Source organism: Miscanthus floridulus, chromosome 17 (genome assembly GCF_019320115.1).
Source record: "Miscanthus floridulus cultivar M001 chromosome 17, ASM1932011v1, whole genome shotgun sequence".
NCBI lineage: Eukaryota > Viridiplantae > Streptophyta > Magnoliopsida > Poales > Poaceae > Miscanthus > Miscanthus floridulus.
In genome coordinates this window covers 92,063,584-92,081,646 of record NC_089596.1, presented here as the reverse complement: position 1 = coordinate 92,081,646, position 18,063 = coordinate 92,063,584, and positions in this window count along the sequence as shown.

Below are 18,063 nucleotides of genomic sequence, written 5' to 3'. Positions count from 1 at the left end.
TCGCGGGGGCGCGCCCGTTGCCTACGTGCCTGTGCGTCAGGCGGTCAGGGGCCAGACGCCCAGACCGCAAGACGCCGTCGTCGAAGCCGTGTTCGCGGGGTGTGCAATCGCGCGAGCATTCTTGCAGCCGGCGCAACGTTCCCGATTGAGGTTTTTTTTTAAATAATATTTTTTAATGATTAATTGCAAATGTAGACCCTATCAGCCGTCCAGCAGCCGATAAGACTCCGGAGTGGGCTGGCTCGTACGACAAAGTAGGTCATATCGCGCTGATAGGCCTATCGGTCGCGCGGGGCCGGTAAGATCCTGTCGGCTATCCGCTGGCCGATAGGTCCTAAAATATCTAGCCAGCGCGTCTTCCTCCTTCCCTCTCGCTCGCGCTCGCCCTCTCTCTCACCGCGGCGCCGTCGGACGCCGCCACCCCCCAGGCTGCCTCGCGCGCCGCCTGCTGGCCCAACGCCTGCTCGCCCGTCGCTGTGCAGGTAAGTTCTTTTTTTTGTAAATTTAGATTTTAGTTTTTTAGTTAGTTTATTTAGATTTTGTTAGTTTAATTTGTTTAGTTAGATATGGTTAGGGTTAGATTAATTAGTATATTTAGTCTGTAGTCGTACATTATGGTTAGTTTTTTAGGGTTAGATTAATTAGTTTTTTAGGGTTAGATTAATTAGTATATTTAGTTTGTAGTCATACATTAGGTTAGATTAATTAGTTTTATAGGGTTAGTTTCTAGGGTTAGATTAATTACTATATTTAGTTTTTAGGATTAGGGTTAGTTGTAGATTAGGGTTTGTTTTATAGGGTTCGTTTGAGTTGTAGATTAGTTTTTTATTTAGATTTTTAGGGTTAGTTTTAGTTGTCGTTAGTTATTTTTAGTTAGGTTGTAGGGTTCGATTTACTTAGGGTTAGGGTTAGTTGTGCCAAAGTTATTTTTAGTTAGCATGTTTAGTTTTAGTTAGGGGTCGAATATGTAGTTTTTCGTGTTACTCTTGGATTACGCCTAGTTTAGTTAGTAGTTTGCTGTTAGGGCTAGTTTTGTTTTAGTTTATTTTGTTTAATTCGCATGGTACTTCATTTAACTGACACGATACTTTGCACGATGCGACCAGGAATGTCGACCGATTTAGTTCCTTTCAGAATTTACCATGGCGACGGTGAAATCAGATATGGGGACAGCGGGGTAGACCTTAGTGAGTTCCAGTTCTTTGGCACATAATTGAATTCGCCTCTAGATTATAGCTGGAAATAAGTTTTTGCCTGGCTACATGAATATTTGGGTGTTCCGTCCTCCCAGCATTGTTTCAGGATTAGTATATTGGTGCCTAAATTGCGGGAGAATGGATGGAGGTGGGAGCTGTATGAGGCCAGTAACACGAAAAAGTGGCATTCTCTCATGTCCAAGGCGTTGGAGCGTCATTATTACAACATCATGCTTGTTGAGTTTCTAGATGGTGGCATACAGGGTGAGAGTAGCAACACAGGTGCAGTAGATGACAACTTAGAGGCCACAAATGCTGAGCAGACCTATGTTTTCGATCCTCAGGCGGTTCAGAACACGATAGAGGATGGACAAACGGAAGAGTATGTTCCGTACATGGAAGCTGACTAGGGTGAAGAGGACAAAAGAATTGTGGAACAGATAGAGGCTGATGATGCTGAGCACCTAGAGGCTGATGATGCTGAGCACCTCGCCTTTGTGGATGAATTTGTGGGCAGGAGCTTTGACGATGAGACCTATATCCCGGAGGATTGGGCTCACATAGCACCAGATGCTATGACGGTTGATGATTGTCATCATTCGTCGTGGGAGTATTCAATGATTGAAATGAAACAAGGGCAGGTGTTTCATGACAAGGTTCATCTGCAGCACGTAGTTCGGCGGTGGGCTTTTTTCGAAAAGAAGCAGTTTAAGGTGGTTATTTCTAACCCCACGACGTGGGACGTGAGGTGTGTGACCCTAGGTTGTACTTGGCGTGTTCATGGTCATATGCCACATACTGAAAGCAACTTCATAGCCACTATTCTCCAACCACACAGTTGCTTGCTGCAAACAACGCTGATCAAGCATAAGAACATGAAGGCGGAATTCGTGGCAAACGTAATGTATGGCGAGATAGTTGAAAAAGTTGGCATGTCGCCATTTCGGATAATGCTTGCTATTCAGAATAGATATGGCTATGAGATTTCTTATGACATGGCTTGGAGAGCAAAACAGCTAGCCTTGGAGAAGAGGTTCGATAATTACAACGACTCATATCACCACCTGCCAACTCATCTGATGGACCTGTTCAAGAGGCTATGCAAGCATAACCAGAAAAAAATTCGATTTCCTTTGGCAACGGTTAGACGAGCTGACCACAAGCCACATGAAAGAAGTAAGTCATCAACCTATTGTGGCACGAGAGGAGGTGCCGCAAGGCCTTGGTCCCGATCCTAATGACCCTAAAAGCAAAACTCATCGACGCAAGGGGGTAGGTCTTTAAAGTGTTTCTCAGATTGGATTAAAGAGAAGCCTGTCGAGAAGTGGTCATTGTTGCATGACACCTATGGTGCATGCTACGGCATAATGACAACGAATCTAGCGTTGGTTTACAACTGGGTGGTGAAAGGTACATGGTCGCTTCCTTTGGTTGCAATTGTGGAGGGTATCCTGAGGGGCACAATGTTGTATCTGCGAGAGCGTTGTGAAGCGGCGGCCTTAGTCGTTCAGAATCCACAAATGACATATTCATGGAAGATTTCTGCATACATCGAGGAGAAGAGTGCCAAAGGGTCCCTGCATAGGGTGTTTCATGTTGGCAACCAGGACCTTGTGTATGAAGTCATGGTGCGTGATAAGGGCGGACTAGGCACTGGTCCAAGCGAAATAACTATGGAGTATTAGTTATGGCCAGAGGTTAACAAGTGTGAGTGCACATACAACAAGCCGAAGTACTACCATTATCCATGCTCCCATGTGCTTGCTGCATGTGGAAAAGCCAAGATTCTGATGACTTTTGTGTCCGATTATTTTAAGAAGGAAGCCGTATTGAACACATGGTGTGGTGAGCTTCGAGGTTGGAGGGCCGTTGATGATTTCACTAAGGCAGTTCATGATTCGGACCGTTATTGGTGTCCAGATCCAGAAAAAGGGGTGGAGGCAAGGGGACATCGCAAGAGTCGTCATATTAGGAATGAAATGGATGCTTCGGAGGCTTCAGAGAAGCATCCATTCTGCCTCGCTTGTGGTGGAAATCATCTAAGGAAAATTTGTGATGCATACCCCACTCATAGGCTTCTAGATGGAACGAAAGTGCGGCGTATTCCAAAACACAACTTTAGGCATGCCACTCAAGACGACCCTAGCGCGTAGCATTTTATGGTGTAATATTTTAGTTTTGGAGTACGTTGTAATATTTTAGTTTCGGACTATGTTGTAATATTTTAGTTTCGGACTATGTTGTGATATTTTAGTTTTGGTCTGTTTTGTTGTGAGTTTGCAACTAAATTCATATATTATTGTATTTTGAAACATGATTTGGTTTTGTAGGATGGCGGACATGGAGCTCATCGACCCTGTTGTTGACCAGAGACACCACTCAAACTTGTAGGATGGGTAGCTTCCCCCAGCCCTCCGTCTTTGTACCCACGATGAGTTGTGGCTACTTGACCTCCGCTGGGTTCCACGGTTTGTTTACTTTGTACCTTGTATGTTCCTGCCTTGAGTGTTCAAATTCGGTAATCAAAATTCTTTTTTATCACAGGTGTAGGGTTAAGATGGCGGACTAGAGGGGGTGAATAGTCCTTTCTAAAAACTTAATCTCGCCAGCTAACTAAAATAATTACGAAATTAAAACTATCGGTCTAGCCAAGACTACACCCCTCTATGTAAGTTCACAAGTACCTTATAAAGATCCTAATCAAGTAACTAAGGTGTTGGGCTAGCTAGAGCTCACCTAAACAATTCTAGAGCAAGGTCACACAAACCTATGCACTCGTACTTCACACAACCGAGGGAGCTCCTACACAACTAGTGAAGCAAAAGCACAAAGCCCCTAAGCTCAATAACAAGGCTACATAAGACAAATTAGAGAACGTAAATACTTAGCCACATAAACTAAGCAATGTTACTAAAACCAAATTAGCCACGTAAGGGAGCTACTTCTATGCTACACAAGCAAGAAGGCAACTAGCTGTGGCAGAACCGTCTAATCTAATGCCTCCCAGGGGTACTTGTCTTCCATTAAACACTAAGTACTCAAGAGAGGATACTAAACTACGCGGTTTCGTCGAGCACACCCTAAGGGAAGACTCAAAAATCCATATTTTTCCATCAGGATCATAAATAAGAGAATACAACTTACAACATTCTTAAGTCATTTCTTACATCACTTTATTACAGTAACACAATATTACCTTAATTGATTATAACAGCGGAATATAACAATGTTATCAGAGTTACAGAGGAAGCAAAGATTAATTTAATGACATGGTGGAGTATTAACATAGTGGACATTTATATACAAGAGCTGCTAGCAGATTTTACATCTTTTCTTATAAAAACCTTTAGTGAGGGTTATAAATAAACACTATGGTCGTAGCATGAAAGAAATCCTATCTGAGCCCACCAGGATTTTTCTACACACAAGAGTCAGCTCTATGTATCCTCCGATCACCTGCAACAGGGGGAATAAAACCCTGAGTACTCGATTGTACTCAGCAAGACTTACCCGATAGGAGGAAAATAAAAGACTCCAAGGATATGCAAGGCTTATTTGGCTTGTGGGTTATTACATCTGCGGAAGCATTACTACACGTGCATCCTTATTTTAAATTTTATTAGCAGTCATCATAATTCATTAACTATCCATTCTATGTAAGCATCTATGCTACTTTTAAGCAGGTGGTGAGCAATCATAACCATTTTACCATCTTTTATATTGTAGTTCTTACTACGATGCTAGACCATAGTCAAGTCGTACCGTCTCACAGAAATGGTGATTCACGAACCAATATATCACAGCTGGGTACCCCGAAACACACACCCCATTTGTACCCTAGGCACAAACAAGACCAACTCATTCCACTCCCGTCGAGGGGTCTAGGTCCCCGTCCAAACTTGAACTCCAAGCCCCCACACTTGAGACCCAGTCTCAGTTTGGTGCTTAGACCTCCACCTTTCCCCACCTCCAATCAGTCGGTCCGGAAAGAGCCAGAACCCATGACAAGATTGTAACGAGCCTTCCCGCTGCTATAAGCAAGTATGTGCTCAGGATAATAAGTATGTGACTTGACTACCATCCACAGCAACGGACGATCCTCAATCGACATAGGCAGAACAAGTGCAATCCGAGCCTCGCTCGAATGCCTAACCAAGTATAGATCCAAAGTACCATTCCGCTCGGTCTCCAATTGTCCTCCATATATATTCCATGTGATAGTAATATAATAACAACAATAATATCTTTCCTACCTCTCGCGAGTGACAGGTAATCACCCGACTTCTACCGGATCCTATAGCATAGCAATATACACGATCCTGACATACTAGTAGGACTCATAGGATAAGGGTATATATGCAAGTGGCTTCATTCAACTCCTTAAAACTTAATGCACATGCATAAAATAAAGTGCAGAATAATAGGGGTTATGCATCGAGGCTTGCCTGTGTAAGATATAACCAAAAGTTAGCATTCCATCATGGTGACACGATCATCGTGGCACCATCTTTTCTGCTACTTCGGTCAACTCCATGATCCATCATTGTCCCTATTATAATATTCGTGGATGCAACGTAGAGACGTAAATAATCAACGGCAACCGTAACTCTTAGAAATACGATTACGGCTCGCAAGCTAATGATATAGCTCTAATAACTAACGTGCTAAACTACATACCACGTTATCGAATAAGGCGTTGTTTCCTAGAAAATGTTCTAGTTTTAAAATCCCAAGGTGTTTCAACATTTTATTGATTAAATATATATTTTTAAACTAAGGCTCATTTAGCTACCTTAGCAAACTAATTATTATGGAGCTACAAAAATTATAGTGAACACCTAATAATGTTAGGAATTTACTGTGAAAGTTTCAAAATTAAGACTTGCACTGATTAATCATAAAAATTCCTACAAGTTTATATTTTAACAATATTACGCATCTCAATTTAATTAGATAACTCCTGAAAATACTATGAAACTATGTGAACAAGACATACTGACAGATGGATCATGATTTTAGGAACCTAACAAAATTAGTTTCACAATTTTTGGCTAACTAAACAAATTTATATTGCATTTACAAGTTTGCCTTAGAAACTAAATTAGAAAATACATTAGAAAAAAGAAAGGGCCGACAGTAACCCCTTCTGGCTTGGCAGCCCAGCACGGCGTGGCCTCGCGTGGATCGCAATGGCCCAAAACGGCCTAAGGCCGGGAGGCTGAAAGGTCCTAATGGCTAGAGAGAGGGTGAATAGCCTATAAAAATTTCTACAACAGTACTTAGCAAACCGGTTAGACAAATATGAGGCGAAGCGAGTGTTACGCTATCCTACTAAAAATACAAGCCACCTACCATAATTGTAGTTTATATTGTCTATATCCACACAATGGTTATGTCACTACACTAAGTTAGTGTGCTCTCAAAGGCTAACTAAAGAGCCACACTAACCAAACTAACAAGCTCTCACGACTAGCTATACTAAAGATCTTGACAACTAGTTTGTGGTAATTTAAAGAGAGAGTAAGATGGTTATACCGCCGAGTCGAGGAATGAACTAATCAATCATAAGAATGAATATCAATGAAGTTCATGCGCTAATTGGCATCACATGTCAAACCCTCAATAGGGTGCTGTACAATCAACAAAAGATGAGGATCACACAAGCCACGATCAATTCACTAGAGTACCTTTTGGCTTTTCGCTGGAGAAAGGTCAAGAACCCCTCACAATCACCACGATCGGAGCCAGAGACAATCACCAACCTTCGCTCGATGATCCTCACTGCTCCAAGCCGTCTAGGTGGCGGCAACCACCAAGAGTAACAAGCGAATCCCACAGCGAAACACGAACAACAAGTGCCTCTAGATGCAAACACTCTAGCAATGAACTTGGATTCACTCCCAATCTCACAAAGATGTTGAATCTATGATGGGGATGAGTGGAATGGCTTTAGCTAAGCTCACAAGGTTGCTATGTCAATGCAAATGGCCAAGAGTCTGAGCTAGAGCTGGCAATGGGGCTTAAATAGAAGCCCCCATGAAATAGAGCCATTGTACCCCTTTCACTGGGCACTGCTCGGGGTGACCGGATGCTCCGATTAGATCGACTGGACGTAGGACCCCAGCGTCCGGTCACGCGATGCATGCCACGTGGCCTCTGCTTCAAATACTAAGCGTCCGATCCCAACGGTCAAGTGATGACCGGACGCAGCACAGTGCCACAACCGGACATAGGACCCCAGCGTCCGTTCACTTCTAGTAAGGTTCTAGCTACGACTGAACGCGTTAGTTGGATCATGATTAGACGCAGGACCCCAACATCCGGTCACTTTCAGTAAGCCTCCACTTATGACTGGATCCGGTCATGCCCGACTGGACTCACCCAGTGTCCGGTCACTCACTGTCTCCTCTGTGCGCTGCCACATCAGCAGGACTGGACGCACCCTGCCAGTGTTCGGTCATGAAGTGACCCAGCATCCAGTCAAAGACTGTCGCCAGCGTCTTAACTGCTTCCACTGACTGGACGCTCTGGTCCAGTTAAGACCAGTGTCCGGTGCACTCTGTGAAACACTGTCTTTTCTGTATAGGGCGCCGATGTACGGGCGGACACTCCACCGATGAAGTTTCAAACCCTTGCTCCCAAGTGCTAAGCACAATGTGTATCACCTTTGTGCATGTGTATTAGCATATTTTCATAAACATTTTCAAGGGTGTTAGCACTCCACTAGAACCTAAATGCATATGCAATGAGTTAGAGTATCTAGTGGCACTTTGATAACCGTATTTCGATATGAGTTTCACCCCTCTTAATAGTACGGCTATCGATCCTAAATATGATCACACTCTCTAAGTGTCTCGATCACTAAAACAAAATGGCTCCTACCACTTATACCTTTGCCTTGAGCCTTTTGTTTTTCTCTTTCTTCTTTTCAAGTCCAAGCACTTGATCATCACCATGGCATCACCATCATCATGTCATAATCTTTATTTGCTCCACCACTTGGAATGTGCCACCTATCTCATAATCACTTTGATAAACTAGGTTAGCACTTAGGGTTTATCAATTTACCAAAACCAAACTAGAGCTTTCAGAGGCCCGCGCGTGACATCGACTTTGCAGAAAAGCCCCCGAGCTTTTAGATAATAACATGACTACTATGCGTACTATTCCTTCCATCAGTAATCTTGCAACCATACCCTCGGATGTTTTCACCTCTACCATGGGGAGATCCCTGGAAACCCCACACGCACCACTGCGGTGGCCGACGGCATAAGGCAGTTACATCAGGCAAACTAGGCTCGCTATGATGGAAGTAAGGGGTCGACCACCATCTATAGCTAACACACGTAAGGATGAGTGGCGGTTAGGAACTTGGAGGCGCACTAGCGCGAGCTACAGCGGTGAGTGGCTATCTGCGACGGTGGCGTGCTAGTTCCCACGAGCTAGAGCCGCTAGAGGACTAACGCGTGAGCGAGTGAGCATGAGGAGCTTACAGCGAGCTTGCCCGTGGTGATGGTTCAGTAAGAGACAGTCCGAATAGGGCTATCCACGTGCGACCGAGCGAGGCAGCGGCACTCTACGATGGACATCGGCGTGTCACCCCACCGACGACAAGCACCCTAGGAAAAAAAAGCATGAGCACCAGATGGAGGGAGTCAAGGCGAACCTAGGGTTACGAGTAATTGAACTGTTACCGCTCCAACATGCCTTACCCCCAATCCACATGCTGCGGTGGCACCCATGGCCGGTGGCGAGCAAAACTAGAAATTGGCCGTGCCTAGACCACCGTTGGACCCGACGAGAGTGGGGCGTCTGGCTAACTTCCTCTGCTTCTGATTGACGCTAGGAATTGGGCTAGGAAGCTTTGAGTTGGTGATTATGAAGGGGATAGGGTGGCGCATCGCCACTACTACATCACGCGACGTGGCCCCATCAGAGGTGACCCAGCCATGACCCGACAGGGTATGACAACGTGAGGACATGGCTGCATGAGCGAGAGCAGGAGGCGTGTCGGGTAGTGCTTAGACAGAGTGTGGCAGAACCGCCTAATCTAATGCCTCCCAGGAGTGCTCGTCTTCCATTAGACACTAAGCACTCGAAGGAGAACATTAAATTACTCGGTTCCGTCGGGCACACCCCAGGGGAGAACCCGAAAATCCACATTTCTGCCATCAGGATCACAAATGAGAGAATAAAGCTTACATCATTCTGAACCATTTCTTACATCACTTTTAATACAACATCAGAGTATAATATTTATTAATATAACAGCGGAATGAATTCATATCATTAGAGTTATAAACAATTTAATTGAACAGCGGAATATAAACATGCGATCAGAATTACAGCAGAAATGAATATCTAATCATGACATGATGAAGTATTGATAAATAAACTACGACAACAGATCATGGAACTTTCATTTATAAAAGCATTTTGTGAGAGTTATAATAACAACTACGATCGCAGCGTAAAGGAAATCCTTTCTGATCCCACCAGAAGGAATCCACACACAGGAGTCAGCTCAAGCATCCACCTATCACCTGTAATAGGGGGAATAAAATCCTGAATACTCAATTATACTCAGCAAGACTTACCCAACAGGAGGAAAGAAAAGACTCCAAGGATATGCAAGGCTATCTGGCTTGTGGGTTTATTGCATTTGCAGAAAGCTTTACTAAGTGTGCGTCCTTATATTCAATTTTTATTAATAGCCGCATTGGTTCATTAACTAACCATTCTATGTAAGCATCTGTACTACTTTCAAGCAGGTGATAAGCAATCAGATTTCTTTTTCCATCTTTCATCTTCGGTTCTTACTACGATGCTAGGCATGAAACAAGCCGTACCGGATTGCCCGACGATTCATGAATCAATGCCCCCAGCTGGGTACCCCGAAAACACACGCCCCGCTTGTACCCAAGGCACAAGCAGGACCAACCCATCACTCTCCTATCCTGGGTGTCCAGGTCCCCATCCAAACTTGGACTCCAAGCCCCCACTCTTGAGTCTCGGACTCAGTGTGGTGCAAGGACCTCCACCATCCCCGCCTCCAATCAGTCGGTCCGAAAAGAGTCGGATCCACAACAAGAGAGCAACAAGTCTTCCAAGCGCCCATACCCAAGTATGTGCTCAGGATAATAAGTCTGTGACTTGCCTCGATGGCTTACGTAGCGACCGGTCCTTAACCAACATAGACAGGGAAAAACGGTGTAACCAAGCTATGCCCCATATCCACAGCGACACAACTTCTTACACCCACCAATACCCAAACCATATCCCTACCTGGTCACCATTTTCCTTTCCACCATTTGTATTTTCCAAGTGATAATAATACAGTAATATATTTCCTATCTCTCGCGAGTAACAGGCAATCACTCGACTTCTATCGGAGGCCTGAAGCATAGCAATCTATACGATCCTATCATACTAGTAAGACTCATAGGATATATATATATATATATATATATATATATATATATATATATATATATATATATATATATGCAAGTGGGTTTCGATCAACTCCTTAAAACTTAATGCACAAATATAATTTAAACTGTAGAAAGTAGAGGTTATGCACCGGGGCTTGCCTGGGTAAAATGTAACCAAAAGTTAGTATTTATATCTTCAGATCATCCACATCATCTGAATCGAAAGCCCATCGCATCATCTCCTGGAGAGAATACCATCACACCATCTTCGAATTCCCAATCATCCTTCGATCGATCCATTGATCCATCATCGTACCTATATGATATGCAATGCGATGCAATGCAAAGACATAATTAATCGACTGCAATCGTGACTCGTAAAATATGATTTACGCCTCTCAAGTTAACGGGCTAGTTCTAACGATGACCATACTTTGGCTACATATACACGTTGTCGGATAAGGCGTTATTTCCCAACAATTCTTTTAGTTATATAAACCAAGGTGTTTCTTTATTTTATTCTATCCATTTAGTCTTTATTCGGAATAGGGCATCATTATCTATTTAGCAAACTAATTATTCTAGAGCTACAAAAAATTACAGCGAGCAGCTAATAATATTAGTAGTTACTATCAAATTTTTAAAGTCAACACTATCACCGATTTATCCCGGAAATTCCTACAAGTTCTTATTTTAATAATATTAAGCATGTTAAAATAATTAGAGAAATCCTAAAAACATACCAAACCTATGTGAACAAAGTACCCTATTAGATAGATCATGATTTTACAAGACTAACAAAACTAGTTTGGCATTTTAATGAATTTTCTATATTTTACTATCAATTTCCAAGTATTTAGTTACTTGGTGAAATTACGAAACACCGAAACAGTTAAAAGGGTCCTTGGGCACAAAGCGGCCCAGGCAGGGCGCACGGCCAGCGGCCCAAGTGGCAGGGCAACAGCGCGGGCGGCCCTGGTGCCGGCAGCGGTCCAGCCAGGCGGCAGTGACGCCCAACCGGCCCAGGCGCAAGCGAACCCAAGGCTGGCCCAGGCGCACAATAGCGGGTGGCCCACAGGCGGGCGCTGCAGGCCGGCCCAGCGCTGGTGAGAGCGGCCTAGGCGGGCAGGTGGCATGACACAAATGCGAAACGGTCCCTAAACTTTCCTTAAATTACAACAATGTCCAACTACTATTTAGAACACCCACTGACAAGTTCATTTACCCCCTGGCATCCACCTGAATCATGTTTTCTCACCTTCTCTTTCTCCCCAATTGCAGAACACAGAGTAGAGCCACCGCCCGGTGGCGAAATCCGGCCGCGCGCTCATCGACGGCGGTGGGGAGGCAGCCTCATGGCTTGCCTGATGCCGTGTGCACCCGCTGGAGAACGTGGCTCGGCCCGAGCTAGAGTGCGGAGCTCCGGCCACGTGCGTCGTGCTCGAGATCGAGTGGTTCCACGGTGAGGGTGATTATGGGCAACACGGGCCCATGAGCGCTTGCTAGGGGAACCGTTGGGCGGGGATGCAGTGGTGGCATGGCCCGGTGGGGCGTTGCAGTGGCGCGGGAGAGGGCCGGCATCGGCGGAGTCGGTGGCGACGCAGCGAGGAGGTAGAGCTACGGCACGGGCATGGCGTGTGTCGGCGCAGCAGAGTGAGGGAGTCACACGCAGGCTCAGTGGTGAGGCGGTGGAACTACAACGCCGGCAGGGGGGCTCCGTGCTGCAGGCGGCCAGCTTAGATGAGCAGCGTGCGCGGCAGAGGCAGGGCAACAATGGGCGCAGGCGCTTTGGTTGCGCGACATGTAGCTACGGGCAGCAGCGGGACCGAGGGGCAGCGCTCATGCGCTAGCACGGGGAAGGAAGGGGGTGCATGGCCGGCGGTGGTGACCACGACGACTGTGACACCGGACACGGCGAGGCGAGGATGATGCAGAGCTGCGCACGGACGTCAGTGGGGTGACCTGGTGCAGCGGCGCTCGCGCGTGGTCACGCAGGGAGGGCGCGAACGCTGGCGAGGCGCTGCGGCTATGGTGGCGGGAGCTCGAGGCGGTAACGGCAGCGGCCATGGAGATGGGGCGCTACGGCGATGGTGGGGACGTGGCCCGAACCGAGGACACGCGTGGTGGCCAGGCTCGGCGAGGACGAACAACTGGCGAGCAAGGTCATGGCAGTAGCAGCTTAGCGGCTGAGGAAAAGGGAGGGAGGAGCAGGGCGGTGCGTGCGCTCGCACAGGGAAAGACGGGCACCGACGGCGTAGCCATGGTAGGAGCGCTGCGGTGAGGGCGAGCTGAAGAACGAGTGGATTGGGACGCACGGGGCAAAGAAAAAGAAAGAGAGAGAGGAGCAAGAGGACAAGAGCGTATGAGGCAATAGTGCCAGCAGGCCACGGCTTGGAAAAACCATCGGAGACAGAGACAGACAGAGCAGAGAAGGACGGGGAGGATTTGGTCTGGCCCAAGGTGGTCGGCAGAGCGTGTCGATTGGCACGGACAGCTCCAAAGGGGTGTGCCAGCGCACGATCAACTGCAACAGCGACGCGGCCGGCAACGCGACAACGTCGAGAACAGGCGAGGTAGACGGGTCAAGTAGCAAGGACGAGTTCCAATACATTACGAAGGGACTTCGGGATATTTTTGAGATAACATCGCAGCGTCAAACCAACCTACGAACTACACCAAACCAAGGTACTCGCCAGGGAACCATCATGCTATACAAAAACATGGATAATTTGTTTTATCATTTTATGTGAGTTTTAAAACTTTAAAACTCGAGAGCTTGGTTAATTAATTTCTTTTTGGCCTTAGTTAAGGTGCTAAGCGAGCTCGTAACACCAGAGGTGTTACAACCAACCCCCCTTAAAAAGAATATCGTCCCGAGATTCGAAGCAAGAATTAGAAGAGGGAAAACACGATTACATTACGTAGATCGGAAATTACACGAAAGTTACACGACTTCGAATACTAAGCCACATGGGGATCTAGGGATACATGGTTAAGAGCAACTTGGTACAACCGAGACCTACTACAGAAGTCGAGATAGACGAGGACAATGGAGAAACAACAAGAAGATGATTATCCAAAACATGGCGTAGCACCAACAGATCCAGAAACAGTCGACTGAGAAGTAAAACATCGTGAACCTTAAGATTGACTACCCAAAAAGGGAACTTGAACTTCTTCGACGAAACTGGATCCCTTCTTCTTCTCAGATCACACCATCGCCTCAAACTGATGAACTTAGCTTCACAACGTCGATTGGATTTTGTAGCTCTGCTCCGAATGCGAGGGAATGGGATGAAGAAGAAGAGCAAGGACCAAGGGGATTTATAGAGGCGAACGGAGGTGGGGAGCAACACACCAGAAGTGGAGGCGGAGTGGATGGGATACACAGATGCTTCATGCCATGGAGATAAGGTCGGACATGGTGCGCTTCCTGCGTGAGCGGCGAAGGGGAAATAAAGGGGAGTAGAGGGGGTCCACTCGACGAGGCAAGCGTGTGGGCGATCATGTTCCCCAAAAGAAGAAAGAAAGGAGAGGGAAGGGGGTCTGGTACGAGGGACAAGGCATGAGAGTCGAGAGCCGACCGGATGCTAGGAAAAGGAGAAACACACAGTGCACAAAGACGACGAGCACTGCATGATGCCGCGGCCACACGAAAACGGGGTGATAAGGGCCCGATATAGACAACGTTCGCAGGGCACGCAATGAAGTGACCCAGCATGCATAGCGCGGTCGACTAAGCATAGGGCTTGGGACATGACATCCACTCAGACTTTTTAATTACTCCCGACTATCCACTGCTAACTTTCCTTACTAGTCTTCTTTTTCTTTTCCTTTACTCGACCACATGTCTTACAAGTAGACTGAGACCATGTCATACTTTCTTCCTCCAAAACCATCTCCTCTTGTTTACTTTGGGAGAACACTTTTGCATCAACCCATTTGTGGATTTCCTGTTTGAACACCTAAACATTTCCAAGGAGAAAACTTTGTAGCAAAACGGTACGGCGGTGTAATTTGGTAAAGGTACTTGGTCAAAAACCTCGATACCAGTGCGTGCCAAGCAACGTCACCATATGGCAGCTGTTCCACAAGGAGCCCTCGATTTCGTTGCGGCACCATAAGCTTTTAACCAGGCAACTATTACTGACTTACACGCCATGAAGGTGGTGGGGTCATAGACCACAGAACAAGGGGAGCATTGCAAGTGAAAATTCAAACAACAAAGGTTCCCTTCACAACAAGGGACAAGGAATTCAAATCCAATGGCAGATTTGGTTTAAAGAGATTCAAGTGTTCTGTTGGGACATCCACAATTAGTCGATACAGTGTCCAATGTTCTCCAATCACGACTGGTTCGCTGATATCTGAATGGCAACTTCTCTTGTATCCCGCTTAATATCAGCTTGAAAACTTTAAGCACGGCTACTGAGACCTTAAGGTAGATGGACGTAATCACATAGCGAAATAAATAAAATGCATATTCCAATGGTCTTATACGGGTTCATCATATAGGCATCCAGGCTCCCATTCATGATACAACATTCACCTTCCCTACTATGGATGATCTCAACAACTACGGACGAACAACAACGGCAAGAATACAATACCGGAGGACAGTGACGAAAAGCACTACTACTATGGGTACAATATCCCAAGGCAACTAATCTTCATCTTCTTGTGGCAATGGCTGAGTGAGAGGAACCAAGGGTTCTGCTTCTAACACTTCCGACGGTGGAGTTGCTGGCGGTTCTACATCATCGGTTCTCCTTCTTTTAGGCGGGTGGATAGGGATCCCCTCCAAGACCGGGGCATCCTGCCTTTCAGCAGCCAACGTCCTTTGCTCGGCCCTGGTGACAAGATAGGCCACCCGCAGCTGATGGACATGCCGATCTTTAGGCTCCTTCAGGGCTTCCGACATGGCAGTCTCTTGGCTCTCAGCAGCTGCAGCACTAGCATGCGCTTCGGCGAGCTGCACCTGTAGCATCTGGTTGAAGATCTCGGCTTCCTCGGCTCGATGGAGGCAGCTCCTCAGTTACAAGGCTTGTCGATCATACTGCTCATCCAGAGGAAGCAGGTATGTGGTCAAGTGCACCATGGTGGGACTGTCCTCTTGCGCATCCTGCCCCTGCAAAGCCTCCATGCAAGCCCTCCATGCCTACCGATTCTTGTCCAAAGGAGGAAAGAACCGCATGGGGGTATGGGCAATGGGCTACTCATAGATCTGGCAGAGGTACCGCAAGGCTTTATGGGCCACAACCTGGTAGGTGTCAACGAAGTGAAACCCGAGTTGCGGTCACACTCTAGGCCTTCGGTGAGGTCGGGGAACTCTTCACTCTTCCCGATGTAGACGGTAACCTCACACCGCTCGGTGCCATGCTCCTCATACTCACGGCCCTCATACTCGGGACAATCTTTGACTCTGAGCTTCTATAGGGTGGCATGCAGGATTCTGGGAAAACCCTCAACGTTCCAAGGCAGTAGGTACTAACCCAGGCTCCTGCCATCTCTGGCGGTGGTTGCAAGGAAGGCTAAGCCAAAAGCTAGCTAAAAGAAAAGCTAAGCGAGCTAAAGTGCGCCGAGTGGTGACACCAATGGCTAAGTCAGGCTCTGCTTATAAAGGCGGAGCATTCAGTGGTCCTAGTGCGGTTCCACCAGGGTTCCCGCGCGAGATCACTACGACGAATCGACCAAATTCCGCATGTTTCGAGGCGAGCGACGTTCGAGGTCAATACTAACTAGTACGACTGTAGGGAAAGGGTTCGACAAGAGCACAGAAAAGGGGTACAGGAAGACGTGGGTCACGACCAACGTGAACTATGGGCAAACGCAGAGCATGAAGCCACAGCGCAGACCTAACTCTAGGATAGAAACGAGCCAGTCGTGCGTAATACGACACGCGTGACACCTATGGGTAGCGTATCAGTAAGTAATACGAGTGCTATATGCACAAATGGGATATGCATGAATGCACGTCCTATACGTCCTTTCACTGTTGCCAACATATAGGGCAACCGTTCTCAGAGTTTTTGGCACATCATTCTCTCCCTATAGCTAGTTGATACTATCAAACTATGCTTGAGTCAGTGTACCTGCAGAAACTTGATTAATCCTATCTAAGTCAGCAAAGTATCATCTATCCTGGATACATAACCATAGTAATAGGGCTACTTATATAACTTCGCATACAAATGTCCTAACTTTTTGAAATGAATTTGTTGTCAAATTTTAGTTTAGAAAAGGTTTTCGAAGCCTTATTTCCTCATTTGTGCTCTGATACCACATGTGGCAGAACCGCCTAATCTAATGCCTCCTAGGAGTGCTCGTCTTCTATTAGACACTAAGCACTCGAAGGAGAACATTAAATTACTCGGTTCCGTCGGGCACACCCCAGGGGAGAACCCAAAAATCCACATTTCTACCATCAGGATCACAAATGAGAGAACAAAGCTTACATCATTCTGAACCATTTCTTACATCACTTTTAATACAACATCAGAGTATAATATTTATTAATATAACAGCGGAATGAATTCATATTATCAGAGTTATGAACAATTTAATTGAACAGCGGAATATAAACATGTGATCAGAATTACAGCGGAAATGAATATCTAATCATGACATGATGAAGTATTGATAAATAAACTATGACAACAGATCATGGAACTTTCATTTATAAAAGTATTTGGTGAGAGTTATAATAACAACTACGATCGCAGCGTAAAGGAAATCCTCTCTGAGCCCACCAGGAGGAATCCACACACAAGGGTCAGCTCTAGCATCCACCTATCACCTGCAACAGGGGGAATAAAACCCTGAGTACTCAATTGTACTCAGCAAGACTTACCCGACAGGAGGAAAAGAAAAGACTCCAAGGATATGCAAGGCTATCTGGCTTGTGGGTTTATTGCATTTGTAGGAAGCATTACTAAGCGTGCGTCCTTATATTCGATTTTTATTAATAGCCGCATTGGTTCATTAACTAACCATTCTATGTAAGCACCTGTACTACTTTCAAGCAGGTGGTAAGCAATCAGATTTCCTTTTTCCATCTTTCATCTTCGGTTCTTACTACGATGCTAGGCATGAAACAAGCCGTACCGGATTGCCCGGACGATTCGCGAATCAATGCCCCCAGCTGGGTACCCCGAAAACACACAGCCCCGCTTGTACCCAAGGCACAAGTAGGACCAACCCATCACTCTCCTGTCCCGGGTGTCCAGGTCCCCATCCAAACTTGGACTCTAAGCCCCCACTCCTGAGTCCCGGACTCAGTGTGGTGCAAGGACCTCCACCATCCTCGCTTCCAATCAGTCGGTCCGGAAAGAGCTGGATCCACGACAAGAGAGCAACAAGTCTTCCAAGCGCCCATACCCAAATATGTGCTCGGGATAATAAGTCTGTGACTTGCCTCGATGGCTTACGCAGCG